This window comes from Triticum aestivum, chromosome 5A (assembly GCF_018294505.1).
Source record: "Triticum aestivum cultivar Chinese Spring chromosome 5A, IWGSC CS RefSeq v2.1, whole genome shotgun sequence".
Taxonomy (NCBI): Eukaryota; Viridiplantae; Streptophyta; class Magnoliopsida; order Poales; family Poaceae; genus Triticum; species Triticum aestivum.
Window position 1 is genome coordinate 482,324,976 of NC_057806.1, and position 17,221 is coordinate 482,342,196.

Sequence of the window (17,221 nt, forward strand, 5' to 3'; positions counted from 1 at the left end):
AACCCCCGGAGCATGTGGTCAGCTAAAACCTAGACCTCACCCTCTTTTGGTTTAGGGGTGGTCTCGGTTCCTAGGGCCCTCCAGTGGATTACATCCTTTTTTGGCTAGGACGCCTTCTTACACAAATTCCTTAAGGATTTCTTCCATGACAGTGGAAGCAACCCAGTTGCATGAGGTGACATTCTTGGTCATTTTTTGAGGAGGAAAATCTAAAAAGAAAATATTGCCGGTTTAAGATTATGCTGTTCAGCCGGTGATTGATTCAAGAGTAAGTGCTATAAAGGATCAATGTATTAAGCCCGAAGATGATACTGAATTATGCAGATACATACATTGGTGGCTTAAAAGGGGACTAATGATATATGGCGGGTTACGGTTTATCAGTTAAGACGCCCGAACAAGTTGCTACATTTTCAGATCTATAAGTAAGGATTTGCTAAGTTATGACAAACAGATTTCACACACTGGTGCTACAATTTTGGATCTACAGCTATTCAGAAAATAGAATAAATTCTAAACCTAAAGTAGTAGCAGCGAAAGAACTCCTGTGTTCTCTGATGAGATTTTTTCTACGGAAGAAGAATCTTTTTTGATTGAAACGGGATGCTAACTGTTGGGGATATTACCACTGGGTGTAAACCGGCCTACTTGGGCCGGGTTAACTTCATAGTGGTATAAGCAGGTGAAGGCCCAAGGCCTATAGTCGGTTTAGAATCTGTAGCTATAAAACCGACCTGATGTATAACTTGTATTGTAAGTTAGGAATAGAGAGATACCGACCGGGATACGAATATGAACCGGCTGGGACTCTATGGACCGACGGGCGTCACCCGTGTATATAAGGGGACGGCCCGGCGGCGGTTCAGGCGAGAGAACCACAACTCGGGCCTAGGCGAAGCTTGTTCGCTCCCTAGCCATCGAGACCACATCAATTCCATCACAACTAGACGTAGGCTTTTACCTTCATCGAAGGGGCCGAACTAGTATAAACCCCACGTGTCTTTGTGTCCGCTTTAACCCCTTCAAGTAAACTCGTAGCGATGGCTCCACGACTAAGTCCTTTCTCTAGGACATCTGCCGTGACAATCCACGACAGTTGGCGCCCACCGTGGGGCTATCGCACGATGGTTTGACGATCTTGGAGGGCAAGCTCAAAGGACTCGAAGGCTATGTTGTGGGCCGGATGACCAAGAGTCGTCGGGGCAGGATCTACATCGATGATGCAGGATGGGGTCCTGAGGCCGATTCAATTGAGTATGGTTACCGGGTCCCCTTTGGCAGCGTACACGTCTTCATCGGCAAGATCGGTGAGCCTGGGCCTGAGTCGGACATCTACACCGACCCCGTCGAGACAGCTCAGCGTGCGAGATTTACTCAGGTTAAACCGGCCATGAAGCGTGCCTTCATTGGAGTCATCTACGGAGGAGAGCGCGAGGACGAATCAGAGCACGATAGCGACACCGTCGTCTATTCTGGCGACGAGTCCTCGACCGGAGAGACCGAGTCGCTATACCGGATGCAAGACGATCAGGTTAGGGGTTGTTCCGATGGCGACAGTATTCCGGACCCCCCAGGCCAGATCAACCGGGTTGGAATATTCATGGCTGGCACCCAGGCGGCGAATTATTCTTCGACTGCCGCATCAATGCTCTCCGGATCCGCAGCGGCAGCGGCAACAGGGGCAGGAGGCCTTGTGCGCCCGCCAGTTCAAGATCTATCTGATCTGTTTGACGCACTGGCCGCGCTTATGGCAGAGGATGACCCGGCGGATCAAGATGTTCATAATGCAGAAATCGCGAAGGTGAGAGAGCAGATCGTGCAAGCCAAAGCGGATCTGGCAGCAGAAAAAGACCGGATGGCCGCAGAGCGGGCCGCTTTGGACGCACAGGCCTATAAACTCATGCTTGACCAGAATGCATCACAGGAGGTTTTAAAGCGAAAGCACAGATCACGCCTGCCGTTAGGGTTTGACCCCCGAAATCTCTTTCACACTCCGGGAGCTGGACCCAGTAATCCACCGCGGTACCAGGAGACAAACCGGATTGAGGCGCCAGGGCCAGGAGCGACGGTCCAACCTCGCCTGATGGAGCCCCCTCACCAAAATATTGCGGTGCCTCCACCGGTCCAGACGCCCCCGGGTCATTATTCGAATCCTATGGAAAACCTTGTTGCGGCCGCAGCACGGTTAGAGGCCATCCCAGTCGAAGGGGATTCTCCGCAAGCAGTAGAAACGCGCCGGGTTAAGGAGCTTCTCCGGACCGCGCTGATGCAGCAGGAGGCATACTCATACAGCCGTGATCGGATTCATTCTACGCCCTGTTCGAGCCGGAGTTACAGCAGGCGCATAGATGAACCGGCCATATCAAGCAATGCGCACGGCCGTGAAGCGGCCCGTGGTGATGACCCGGCAGGTGGTGTTGTCGATGCTCGGGATGCGGTGAACCGGGCCCGGGCACAAAGGGAGGCCGAGTTAGCAGCACAGGATAATGCGGGCCAACTTACACCGGTTCGTTCTGCCACCTTTGCCGGACCAGGAATCACATCCGCTCTGGGAGTGCCCTGCTTGATCCCTGCTTTACGTAGTGTGCGCCTGCCTAAAGATTTCAAGGGCCCACGCAAGGTGCCGAATTATACCGCTGATTTACCCCCTGAAGCATGGATAGAGAGTTATGAGATGGCCATGGAAATGCTGGATGTGGATGAGGCTGCATGTGCAAAATATTTCACCATGATGCTCGAGGGCACGGCTCGTACTTGGTTAAAGAGCCTACCGCCCAATTCTATCAGCTCTTGGGCCCAGTTGCGGAGCCGGTTTATACAGAATTTCAAGGATACATGTAAGCAGCCCAAGTCCATAGTAGACCTGGCGGCTTGTGTCCAGGAAGAAGGAGAATCAACGACCCATTGGGTGCGCCGCGTTTCGGAAATTTTGCACTCGTCTGACAGGATTAATGCTGACTCTGCGGTCTTAACTCTGGAAGGCAACTGCCGGTTTGAGCCTCTGAAATTGAAACTGGGACGCATGAAGCGACTCTGTAATGACATGGGAACCCTCATGGCTGCCTTAGTGAAGTATGCCGATTCGGACAGTACCAAGGATCCCGATCTTAATGATAATGAAGCAGGGAAGGGAAAGAAGGATAGCAACTCCAAACAGCAGCAGAATAAACTAGCGGGTCATGGAAACGGAGGCAAGCGCAAGGCGGACGGCAGCGTGGACTTTGTGGCCAACACTAACGCACAGGACAGGGGGCAGCGGCGCAGAGGTAAAGCGACAAATCATAACGGGGCTCCCAATCCTAATGCAAGCCGTTTGAACTATTTGTTGAATCAGCCTTGCCCAAAGCACGGGACGAAGGAGGCACCGGCTAGCCATCTTTGGAAAGATTGCTACATCATGCAGGAGTTCAAGAACTCTAATGCTTTCCGGTATGATCACGGATCAGGTGGCGGTTCAGGATCCGGTTTCAGCGGGCCGGATCACGATGGGGTTTCCGGTTCAGGACGTAATCAGGGCGGTCACAACTACCAGAATAATCAGAACAGCCAGCAGCAGCAGCAGCAGTCAGGCTATCAGAGCCAGCCAAAGCAGTTGAGCAATGGGCAATACCATGTCTTCACAACGGGCTTGGATAAGCGTGACCGAAAACTCCACCAACGAGCGGTGAATTCTGTTGAACCGGCCTTACCGCATTACCTACGCTGGTTAGAGCAGCCCATCGTGTGGAGCAGAGAAGATCACCCGCCCCGGGTTGATAATCCGGGTCAGTTAGCATTAGTGGTGGACCCTCGGGTGGGGGGTTATAAATTCACCAAGGTACTCATGGATGGAGGAAGCAGTATTAACATACTATATTATGAGACATTCAGGCGCATGGGACTGACAGACAAGGATCTCAGACCGTCGAACACGGTATTCCATGGTGTTGTGCCAGGCAAATCTGCATATCCTGTTGGTAAAATAGCTCTAGATGTGGTTTTTGGAGACGAGCACGACTCCCGGTCAGAAAAATTGAGCTTCGAAGTGGTGAAGATCCAAAGCCCGTATCACGCCTTGTTTGGGCGACCGGCTTATGCCAAGTTCATGGCGCGGCCTTGTTATATCTACTTACAGCTCAAGATGCCGGGTTACAAGGGGACGATAACGGTTCACGGGAACCGTAGGATCGCTTTGGAATGTGAAGAGGGTGATGCGGCTTACGCAGAGTCGGTCTGTGCCACAGAAGAGTTGAAGTATTATAAGGACAATGTCGATCCGGCGGATATGACCCCTTTAAAAAAGCCAACTACAAAGCATGATTCAGATCTGAAGTTCAAATCGGCAGCTGAGACCAAGCTTGTTGACTTCGTGCCCGGCGATTCATCCAAGCAGTTCACTATCAGTGCCAACCTGGATCCCAAATAGGAAAGCGCGCTCATCGAGTTCATCCGTGAGAATCGGGACATTTTTGCATGGAAGCCGTCTGACATGCCAGGTGTACCGAGGGAACTCGCTGAGCACACTCTTAATGTGGATCCTAAGTATAAACCGGTGAAACAGTTCCTCCGCCGGTTTAACGAAGAAAGACGCAAAGCCATTGGAGAGGAAGTGGTCAGGCTTTTAGCAGCTGGTTTTATTATTGAGGTGTTCCATCTAGAGTGGCTTGCTAATCCGGTGTTAGTTATTAAGAAAAACGGCACTTGGCGTATGTGTGTGGATTATACAGATCTTAACAAAGCCTGTCCGGCAGACCCTTTTGCTCTCCCCCGTATTGATCAGATCATTGATGCCACGGCGGGTTGTGAGCGTTTGAGTTTTTTGGATGCATACTCTGAATATCATCAGATCAAGATGGCGGTTAAGGACCAGGAGAAAACAGCATTCATTACTCCCTTTGGAGCCTTCTGCTATGTATCTATGCCCTTCGGGCTCAAGAGTGCCCAAGCCACTTATCAACGGTGTGTACAGAATTGCCTGCATGAGCAGATCGGCCGCAATGTGCACGCATATGTGGATGATATTGTAGTAAAATCAAGGCAGAAGGAGACACTGGTGGATGATTTGAAGGAGACCTTTGATAACTTGCGAGCTTACAGGATGATGCTTAATCCGGCCAAGTGTGTTTTTGGTGTTCCAGCAGGCAAGTTACTGGGTTTCTTGGTGTCTAACAGAGGAATTGAGGCTAATCCGGAGAAGATTACGGCTATTACATCTCTAGCTAAACCGGAGTGTATCAACGATGTTTAGCGTTTGGCGGGCCGAATCGCTGCTCTGAGCCGGTTTATCAGCCGCCTCGGGGAGAAGGCTATCCCTTTGTACCAAATGCTGAGGAAGACAGACAATTTCGTTTGGAGTCCAGCTGCTGACAAGGCATTTGAGGATCTGAAGCGGCAGTTAGCCAATCTGCCTGTTCTTGCAGCTCCGGTCGACAAGGAGCCGCTATTATTATACGTAGCGGCTAATGCTCGGGCAGTTAGCGTGGCCATTGTGGTAGAGCGCAAAGAGGCAGGCAAGGAATATCCGGTTCAACGGCCGGTTTATTATATCAGTGAGGTGCTGATTGAATCCAAGCAAAGGTATCTGCATTGGCAGAAGCTGGTCTATGGTGTTTTTATGGCCAGTCGGAAGTTGAAGCAGTATTTTCAAGGGCACCCCATCACAGTGGTCAGTTCAGCTCCCTTGGGTGATATTATACAGAATCGGGAGGCGACTGGCCGGATTGCCAAGTGGGCTATAGAGCTGGGGCCGCACGGACTGAAGTACGTGCCTCGGACGGCAGTGAAGTCTCAAGCACTTGTTGATTTCATCAATGATTGGACAGAATTACAGGCACCAGAGGAGAAGCCGGATCACACATATTGGACTATTCATTTTGACGGATCCAGGCAATTGGAAGGCTCGGGGGCTGGAGTCGTATTAACTTCCCCACGAGGTGATAAGTTTTGTTATGTTCTCCGCTTAATGTTCCCTTGTACTAATAATGCAGCTGAGTATGAAGCCTTGCTCCATGGTCTGCGGATGGCTAAAGAGATGAATTTAAGCCGGGTTAAGTGTTTTGGTGACTCGGACCTAGTGGCTCAACAGGTGTCTGGCACTTGGGATTCTAAAGACCCGCTCATGGCTGCGTATCGTCGGGAAGTGGATAATATTGCAGGTTGTTTCAAGGGTTATCAAGTGGATCATGTGGACCGTCGGAAGAATGAAGCGGCGGATGCTTTAAGCCGGTTGGGCTCTCAGCGTAAACCGGTCCCGCCTAACGTCTTTTTGGATGTGTTGCACAATCCGTCAGTCAAGCTCCCAAGTGAAGCAGATTTAGCTATTCCTGATCCGGAGTCTCAATTGGTGGCAGCCCTGCGTGTTATTCCGGATTGGACGGTTCCTTATCTTGTGTACATGACAAGGGGGGAGTTGCCAGAGGATGAGATTCTGGCCAGGCAGATAGTCCGGTGATCCAAGTCTATGACAATTGTCAATGGTGAATTACATCATTGCAGTGTATCAGGGGCGTTTCAACGTTGTGTTTCTCCTGAGGAAGGCTGTGAAATCTTAAGAGAAATCCATGAAGGGGATTGTGGGCACCACGCCGGTTCAAGGTCTCTGGTTGCAAAGGCGTTTCGTCACGGGTTCTACTGGTTGACAGCACATGCTGACGCGGAGGATTTGGTTAAACGGTGTGATGGATGTCAGAAATTTTCAAGGCGTGCTCATGTGCCGGCTCAGGAATTGAGGATGATCCCAATAACATGGCCATTTGCAACTTGGGGGCTAGACATGGTTGGACCTTTTAAAAGATCCAAGGATAAGAAAACTCACCTTTTGGTGGCAGTTGATAAATTTACCAAGTGGGTTGAAGCGGAGCCTGTCAGCAAGTGTGATGCAGCAACAGCGGTACGGTTCATCAAGAAGGTGATTTTCCGGTTTGGTTTTCCACACAGTATCATTACCGATAATGGTACCAATTTATCCAAGGGTGCTATGAAGGAGTTCTGTGAACGTGAGCACATCCGACTTGATGTGTCGTCAGTAGCACACCCCCAGTCCAATGGACAGGCAGAACGAGCTAATCAGGAAATCTTGTGAGGCATCAAACCCCGGCTTTTGGTCCCATTGCAAAGAACACCAGGATGTTGGGTTGAAGAGCTGCCATCTGTATTATGGAGTATCAATACTACGCCAAACCGGTCCACAGGATACACGCCATTTTTCATGGTCTATGGAGCAGAGGCGGTTCTCCCTAGTGACATCCGGCACGATTCGCCTCGTGTGGCAGCTTATGTTGAGGCAGACAATGAGACAGCGCGACAAGATGCTTTGGACCTATTGGACGAAGAGCGTGATATAGCGGCTGCCCGTTCGGCGATTTACCAGCAAGATCTTCGTCGCTATCACAGTCGCCGGGTTAGAACCAGAACTTTTCAAGAAGGAGATTTGGTGCTTCGATTCATCCAAGATCAAACGGATATGCACAAGTTATCCCCACCTTGGGAGGGACCTTTCGTAGTCAGCAAGAATCTGCACAACGGGTCGTATTATCTGATTGATATTCGAGAGCATCACGACTCACGTACATCAGAAGAGGAGACCAACAGATCGTGGAATATAGCTCATCTTCGGCCTTACTATACTTGAGCCATTGGCTCTATCTATGTACATATCATGACAATGTATATATTATCTTTGATATATCAAACGGGAGCCTCAGCTGAAGCGGGGTCTCTGTCTTTCTCATCATGCGAGGTTACACGGAGTGATTCTGTCTAAAGCGGCCTCCGGTTTACCCCTTGACATTTGTTTTTATATCACTGGGGGCTTTGGTCGTGTCCGAACCAACGAACACCCTTTGATAGGCGACAGCCACCAGATCATTTGGGGACTTGGTCAAGTCTGAACCAGTAACGCCTCTTGGTCGGCCTAAGGCCACAAAATCACTTGGGAGCATGGTCGGGCCCGAGCCATTGCTATGCCTCTTGATTTGGCATATATGCCACGAGTCATTTGGGGACCTGGCTGACTTGAATCATTGTCACCCCTATTGGGGGCCTTGATCCTGTCCGACCATGGTAATGCCATCTGAACAGCTCAATATAGCGTATTTTTGCGAATGGGTTTTATCATTACTTTCGTTTCCATGTTGCTTTCATGGTTTGTTCGTTTTTTGCTTTTGTTGGATTTCTTTATGTCAACAAGCATATTTTTTTCCGGTTCAGCCAATGATTTTTGATTCCCCTTCTAATCCGGAGGAGTCTACCCGGTTTACCTTTTCCCTGTTAACATCATGGAGTAACTAGGGGGCTCATATTAAGTCAGTACGGTTTGTACGGGGGCAACTTTCCCCTTTTTTGACGGTAATGGTTTATAAAACCACCGCTTCAGGCTTGGTTAAGCCAGCTTTATACCCAAGCATGGCAGGTATTTATGTATCGTATATTTGTTATATTTCTGATACACATATCAAGATCATAATCCGGCTGACGGTATAACCGCTATCGAAGTTCAAATTTTTCTGATTGCAGGAAATATGAGTTAAAGTTTTTTCAAGCAAAAGCTTCAGTACTTATGCACGAAGGCATATCCCAAGCAGAAGTTTTAACTATCCTATTACAAGGCAGCATGGTGCCCAAACAAAATCATTGTTTTTGTAGAAGGATGTTGCAAATAGCACTTCAAACCGGCTTCCGGTTCAAGCCTGCTCCTCGTCCTCCGCCGCTTCAGCTTCCTCGTCTCTACCCATTGGCTGGAAATCAACAGTGGTCCAGTCGATTCCCATTAAAGCTTGGAAAACAACTTCTTCATGGATCAGGGAAGACGGTTCAATATCAGGGGCGTAAGTGTGCTTACGGATTGGAGGAATCAGATTCTCCGCTTCAACAGTTGGGGCAGGCACTCGCTTGTTTTGATTATTATATTGCGCTTGATAATGCGTCAAATCTGCCTCTTCAGCTAACTGGCAAGCCAGAGGGCGTACTGCACGGTTTATGGCCCTTAAATCTTCTTCGTTGAACTCAGAGCCATCTTCTTTTAGACTGGGATAGCCTTGAGCTGCTTCCACAGGATCAAAGTCGGGCACCCATGCCTTTGCCCGGATTAAGGCATTGATGGCTCCGGTTCGGGCAGCGGATTTTTTCAGCTCCTCAATCCGGGTTGGAAGCATTGACAACTTGCTAAGAGTGTCCTGGATTAAAGAGGGCGCCGGGTTGTTGTGAGAAGCTGTGCTGATGATCCGTTGGGCTCCAGTGTACAATTGTTCTACCAAGGTGTAGGCAGCTTTCAATTTCTTCCGCACATCATTTCCTAAGTGCCCAATACGTGTGCCTACAAAAGGATTGGAATGGTCTCAAACCGGACTTACGATACAGCAGATTCAAATTTATCACAGAAGTTACAAGGAGCTTACCAAAGATAGCAGCAGTCATGGAGTGTATTTGCCGCTGTACGGCCGTCAGTTCATCTACCACCGGTTTAAGGGCCGCTTCAGCATTTTCTGCTCTTTTGGTTAAACCGGCCTTCTCAGTGGCCCAGTCAGCTCGCTCTTTCTTAAAATTTTGTTTCAGCCGTTCAGCAGTGCTCAAAGCGCTGGTTAATTCTTCCTTGGCTTTATCTGCTTCAGCTTGCTGGGTCTTCAGGGCCTGCTGCAAATCGGCAATCCGGTCCTCCTTGATTTTAATCTCAGCCTGCATACAGATGACATTTTAAAGCTTTTCACAGTCGAGACAAGAAATTGAAGTATCAACCACATAATAAAGTTATATGCCTGACACTTGGGGGCTAATGTACCTTCAATTTTTTGTATATTGCTCAAATACAAAGTCCCAAGCTCAATACAAGTATTCAACTTGACACTTGGGGGCTAATGGCTATTTGATCAAGTTCTGTTCTAAGGACAGCTTTTTATTTTTTAGCCCCGGTTTGCTTATACTAAACCGGCCCTCGAGGGTTATGCCGACAGATTTCAAAAAATATATATTCAGGATCAAGTCCCGGTTTGACCAAGGTCACAAACCGGTCCTTGGGGGCTACCGGGATGAATGCAAGGGCAGAAAAGAAAGAAGGAATTTACCTCAAATTTATCCCTCATCATTTTGACCAGGCCAGCTTCACAGTCACGGCTAGTGTAAAGCCGGTTCAAATAGCCAGAGTGAAGATCTTGAGCATTCAGAGCGGCATATGTTTCTAATTCAACATCCCATTTTCCTTTATTCAAAGGGGAAGAATCCTCTTTCATGGTATGCCTGGTAAGGGTGGCAGGATTCCCGGGTTCAGAGCGGCCTACACCGGTAATCACAACATCATCATCTTTTGACTCGCCGGTTTGGGTTGGTGCGGCCGTTTTGTCAGCAGGAGTGTGGGATTTCTCAATCTGGACAGAGCTGGCAGGCGGATCAGCAGACGCTGGAGTATTAATAAGACCTTCTTCAGGGATAATGTTGTCTTGCAGAGGAGGATCATTGGGGATATCTTCAGAAGTAAACATTTCATGATCCGGCACTTGGTCATGTTCTGGGGCCATATTTTCTTCAGCCGCTCTATCCAGGCGGGCCTTCTTGCTTGGTTTCGGTTTAGCCCTGGAAGAAAAGATAAAAATTAAGGAAAAGTGTAAACCATTGCGCAGCATACTGGAAGCATATGTTCGGTTTAACTTACCCAGCAACTGTTTTCAAAGGTGGTAGCTGGGTGGCCGACGATTCACCAGATGAGGAATGAGAAGTGACCTGATAATCGGAGTCGGATGGATTAAGAGGTTGACGGAAGAAACCCGCTTTACGATTTAAATCAATAAAAAGGTCGGAGACCTCGGAGCGGCGTTTTCGAACCGGACTGTTTGGTAAACCGGCAGAGGTAACTACCTGGCCACTGTGCCGGGTTGTGTGGCGAGCTTCGTATTGCTGAGTCTTCATAAGAAATTGGGAATCCAGATAAGCAAGAGGATGAGAAAATTTAACTTTTCAGTTTGCCCGGCGAAATTTTGGCAAAGGCAAGATTTCTGAATCGGAAGAGAGAATAGTTACCTCAACGAAAACCGCATTGCTGGCTTCAGCGTCATCCTGACAAACATCATCATCAATAAGGCGTGTAAAAAGTAAGCCAAGTGAATCAAGTTCTACCTCAAGATCCGGATTACCCACATCATCATCAATGGCTGGGTCAGATGAAGCGGTGGTTTTTCTCTTATGAGATGGTTTCTTGACAACCTTGGTCTTGGGCCGGGTTGGCCGTCCTGCCTTCTCCGTTTTGTCTTGAGGAAGTTTCTTACTCCAAAACGGATTATCACCCTGGATCAGCAGCAATTAAAATGTTGAACATATAAAATAGTAACTCGGTTCAACAATAGAGCAATTGAAATATTACCGCTGGCGGTTTGTTGGTGGTGCAGTAAGGAAGCAGCCCGGTTTGAGCACAGAGGTGCTCCGGTTCATTCAGCATTTTCTTCACAGATTCTGTGACTTCGTCCTCAGGGAGTTGGATTTTAGTGTGTCGGAGTGGGTCATCGACACTATCAGTATACTCACACATCAAATTTGGGCGCCGGCTTAGAGGCAAAATACTCCATGATATCCAGCAGCGTGCAAGGTCTATTCCTGTTAAACCGTTGGCCATGAAGGCCCGAAGCTTGGACAGTTGAGGAGCGTATTTAATTCTCTCTTTAGCGCTTAGCCTTTGTGGAAAAGGGTGAGTGTTGCTGAGCCGTTCCGGACGGAAGCCAGGCAAGGGATTTTCATTATCAGGAGATGTATCCTTGCAATAAAACCAAGTTACGTTCCATTCCTTGGGGTGAGTATGGAGTTTGACGTGAGGGTAGGTGATTTCTTTCCTCTTCTGAATGGCCATACCGCCCAGTTCAGTATTAGGGCCGTCAGTGAATTCAGTACGACGGTTCAGATGAAAGAGATCTCTAAATAACTCGACGGAAGGCTCCTCTTGAAGGTATGCCTCAGAAAGTACTTGAAAGTGACATAGATTGGTGACAGAGTTGGGGCCAATATCCTGTGGACGGAGTTGAAAGTTGGCTAACACATCCCGATAAAATTTGGAGCCGGGCGGTTTGAAGCCCCGGGCGATATGATCTGTGAAGACCACGACCTGTCCTTCCTGGGGTGTAGGAGGACATTCATTTCCAGGTACCTTCCAATGAATCATGTCTTTGCTATCCAAAGCACCAATCAGGACTAGATCGTTCAGCTGTGATTCTGTGACACGGGAGGGAACCCAGTTGCACCCGTACACTTGTTTGGCCATGACAAGATCTACAAGAAATAAATGATCCGGTTCAAGAACATGCCGGATAAAACGGTGTTGATCTAATTACGGTAAACCGGAGGCAGTACCCATAAACCGGTCTTCTACAACGCAGCATCAGATGGATTCTGGCAGTTCAACCAGGGGACTAATGACATATATACCGGTCTGGCAATTTTTTCTCTATGGTGAAGTTAAACCGCCTGGCCTAAGCATCGGAAGCAATCGAAACTATGGATAACTAGAAACAAGTTTCACAAAATTATGTTACAGCCACGGATCTACAGCAAGCTCATAAAAACAGGAAATATTTCGAAGACTAAAACGGAAACAGAAGTGAACCATTGAGCGGATAGATGCGGGAGATCTATGAGCTTGGATGAGAAATGGTAAGCGGATGCTAAAGGGATCGCTACTAAACACAGCAAGAGTTCATAGATGCATTCAAGATCAGAGAGCAGCTATGAACGCGCGATGAACATAGCAAGAACATGGAACCCTAAGAACAGATCTAGGTTAAGAGGGAGAGAGAACTTACCAGGAACGGAGAGGATGCGGAAAGACGCCGTGACACTCTGGTACGTACAGGTTGATGCAGCGGCCTGAGACGAGGCAGAGGTCGATGGTGGTGGCGGAGCTCCAAAGCCGGCAACGTGAGGAAGAAGAAGAAGAAGGGACGAAGGGGAAGAGAAAACAAATGACCCTTCGGTCTTATTTATAAGGCAACTGAGCTAGGTCAAACGCGCGAATCCAGGAGCTGTCATTAAGAGGGCGTTATGAATTTCATAATGACGTCATGCCGGTTTATAATAGCCAAAGCTGATGACGTCATGCCGGTTTACAGCAATCAAACATAATGACGACATGAAGATTTGCCAATTAACAGAAGACATCCAAGACGCAAGATGGTGTGAAGGATTGACATGAACCAGTTCAAATCAATCTGGGGCCTAATGTTGGGGATATTACCACTGGGTGTAAACCGGCCTACTTGGGCCGGGTTAACTTCATAGTGGTATAAGCAGGTGAAGGCCCAAGGCCTATAGTCGGTTTAGAATCTGTAGCTATAAAACCGACCTGATGTATAACTTGTATTGTAAGTTAGGAATAGAGAGATACCGACCGGGATACGAATATGAACCGGCTAGGACTCTATGGACCGACGGGCGTCACCCGTGTATATAAGGGGACGGCCCGGCGGCGGTTCAGGCGAGAGAACCACAACTCGGGCCTAGGCGAAGCTTGTTCGCTCCCTAGCCATCGAGACCACATCAATTCCATCACAACTAGACGTAGGCTTTTACCTTCATCGAAGGGGCCGAACTAGTATAAACCCCACATGTCTTTGTGTCCGCTTTAACCCCTTCAAGTAAACTCGTAGCGATGGCTCCACGACTAAGTCCTTTCGCTAGGACATCTGCCGTGACAAATCCACGACACTAACAGTTGTCGCATCACTCTGGTAACGGATTCAGATTTAGCTATGCGATCTAAAGAGGAGAAAGCGAAGAACAACACAGAACTCCGACGAACTGGGGCAAACCCTAATGCAGATCTGATTATGTGGAAGGAGAGCTTACTGGTGTTGCTGGACATCGGAGGTGCGCCGTGGTTCTCTGGTTCGTTCAGGTTGATGAAGCGACCGGAGTTGAGGCAGTTGACGAGGTCGACGGCGGCGGAGCTCGGGCGCGTGTGAGTGTTGCGAGGAAGAAGAGGAAGACGAGGGAGGCAAGGGGGGGATGAAAAGGACCCCTATCCCTATTTATAAGGAGTTGGATAAATAGCATGCACGGGAATCGAGGAGGCTGAAAAAATGATTATGTGGCTACAAGGATGCCTCGATTTTCGGGAGGTCCATTAACAATAAAAGATATGATGAGATGATCTCGGCTTCAGGTGAAGTTAATGTGAGATGACGTCATGGTGGGTTAATGCAAATGTATGAGCTGACATCATGACGGGTTATAACAAGTTTATAAAGTTGATGAGGGAAGATTCTGCTAAGTCAAGTACTGAAGATTGATGTGAACGAGTTCAAATCAACCTGGGGCCTAATGTTGGGGATGTAACTATTGGGTATGACCCGCCCGGGGGGGAGGGTCATACCACTGACGTCTTGTTGATAAAGATGGCGGGCCATGAAGCAAGCCTGCTGAAGGCCCAAGACCCAGAGACGGCTTGAGGCCAAGAGGATGAACCGCCATATGCTAACTTGTATTGTAAGGCAATTTTAGTTAGTCGCCGAGCCGGATACGTTGTGTATAAGCCGGTCGGGACTCTATAAGCCATCGGGCATCAACCTATGTATATAAAGGGGTGACCCGGCGGCGGGTTAAGACAAGTAACAATCAATCGAAAGCTAGGTCAAGCGTATTCACTTCCTGGTAATCGAAACCCAAGCAATACAACCTAAAGCAGGAGTAGGCTTTTTACCTCGTTGAGAGGGGCCGAACCTGGGTAAACTCTATGTGTCCTTTGTCCCGTTTAACCCCTTCAAACTAACCTAGTCGCGATGGCTCCACACCTAAGTCATTTTGCTAAGGCATCTGTCGTGTTAAGTCCATGATAGAGTGGGTGCTAGATTCGTCTAGGGGATCGAACGATTGATTTCTGATTCTGCAATATTGTTGCCTCGTACATGTGGTCGTATACCTTCTTGTGTCGCCGCCGGCCACCACCGATCCCGAAGCCGTCGCCGTCGCCACCCCGGTGGATGCGCCTGGTCGCCCCACACCGTGCGCCGCCGCCTTCCCCTGCGCCCTCCCAGGTCCCATCGTCGTCGCCATCCCAGCCGCACGAGTCAACTGAGTTGCGGGGGCGTTATCCAGTTTGCATGAATGTGTCGTGAAACAATAGGTAACTTTCAGAAACTGCAGCGCGTGACGTGGAAGTGGTGACGCTCTCGTTCGTGTGATCAACAGACGATCCGACAGACGCGGAGCCGGCGGACGCGCGAGCGTTGTCGGTCGGTTGAAGGTGAGCTTTTTCCACATTTAAACTCAATTTCACTAGTCGGTTTGGTTTCCTCCACATGGTATAAAGCATTACTATGTGGTGTGTATTTGCGCTCCTTCAAATCGAGGCTCTATTTTATGCATTGAATAATCTTTTAGATGCAATGTATAATTGTATAGTGTTTAGAAGTTTTTTTTTAAGTATCAGAACAGACAAAAGCGCTCATATACACGCGCATACCTCATCCCTATGAACGCATACACGCACACCCTACCCCTATGAGCACCTCCGAGAGACTGAGCCGGCATATCATCTTGAGATTTACGAAGTCACCGTAGGCGCCTCGTCGTCGACGGGAACATCTCCTCCCACTGAAAGCGCATCGCCGGAAATCCTGAAATAAATTCAAAAATAATGCGAGCACCAGGATTTGAACCCTGGTGGGTTGGGGATACCACTGTCCACCTAACCAACTCATAATTGTATAGTGTTTAGAAGTTTTTATTTGAGGGGTATATAGTGTTTAGAAGTATAATTTGTAGTTGGGGCCCGGGCGGTCGGCCCTTTTGCCCGGGCTATGGGCCAGCCCTGTTGCCGACACGATCTCGACGGAAATCATCATATATGAATGAAAGTGAAGGTTTGATGTCTCGTGTCCCTCTCGTTGTCCGTATCCTTGTTTTTCTTCCTTCTTTTGACAATCTTGATGCACGCATCCATCGATCCTTTTCATTTACGTTGATGAACACAAAGATTAACTAGCTAGTCATGGGGAATATACTCGAGGTCGATCGGTCGATCAATCGGTCACGGGTGAGCACAGTTAATGGGAACGAATTGAATGGGGATCCGATCGATCGAGTAATCGGGTCGGTGGTGTCTGCATTGCGTTGCATGGAGCGCATTTCCGGGCGGGTCCATGCCATGGTGGCAGCGCTTGTCTCTTCCCCGGAACAGGAAACACCACCGTCGTACGTACTGCTGCTACCAACAAGAATGATAAAATGTGCCCTTGATGCATGCATGCATGTGGCAGTCCTACTACTTTGGTTGCCATTTGGCGGTCCCGTGTGTGTAAGTAGCACCTAAACAAAATCTGAGAGGTTGTGTTAGGTTTCAACGTCTGGTGTGTTTGTGTATGATAAAACTGACTGCGTGTTTGATGAATTGTCTGCACCTTTTGAACGGCGGAGCTCTGTCGGTGTCCGACGGGGAGCTTTTGTGTGCGAGGAGGAACTGGATGGGGACATGTGCATGCACGTACGTACGTACGGACAGTAGGCCGCAAAAGGGAAGCAAATGGGAAAAATAAATATGTAAAGGCGCGGAGCGGCGGAGGGTTCGGTTGGTGGCCCTATTGTATCGATCGACATGTCCGAGATGCCGCCGGCCGGCCGGCGGGCGGGTGCGATGAAACTTCCTCGAGATTTGCCGAATCCACGATGCTGCAGTGCTGCCGGGATGGGTTGACAATGGACCTGATTGATACTAGCAAGCAGATCCTGTGCGTAGCAGTCGGGCACAGTGTAGGTAGGTCCCAGCCTGGGATCCGGCACCGACACGCGACACACGGCCGCACGCACAGGCGGCGCTGGGGCGGGGGCGAGCCAGGTTGCATGCAGCATGCAGCATGCTCGCAGCGTAGGCAGCCAGCAGGGCTGGCTCGTCCGTCCACCTAGGGCGTGTTTGATTGCCGTTGTCAACAGTTCCTGCATCGCATGCACTTCTCAATTCAGTCTGGTTGAACAAAAACAGGCCCTAATACATCATATGCAACTTGATTGGTTGCCTGCATCCCTAGTCCCTGTATTAGTTAATACGCAAGTGCACTTTGTTTGGTTGGCTGCATTGGCCCTAGCGGCACATGAACAAGGCGTTTGGTTGCATACAGCGTACATGTTGTGCTTACCTTGTACCTTAGTTGGTGAGCTTACCCATAATGATCACACCTAGCACACCAATGCCACAACACAGCAATGTTGACGAACTGAACGAGGATGATGAAGTTCTTCAGCTTCAGGCCGAACTGACGATCCACCTTAGCAGCTTCCA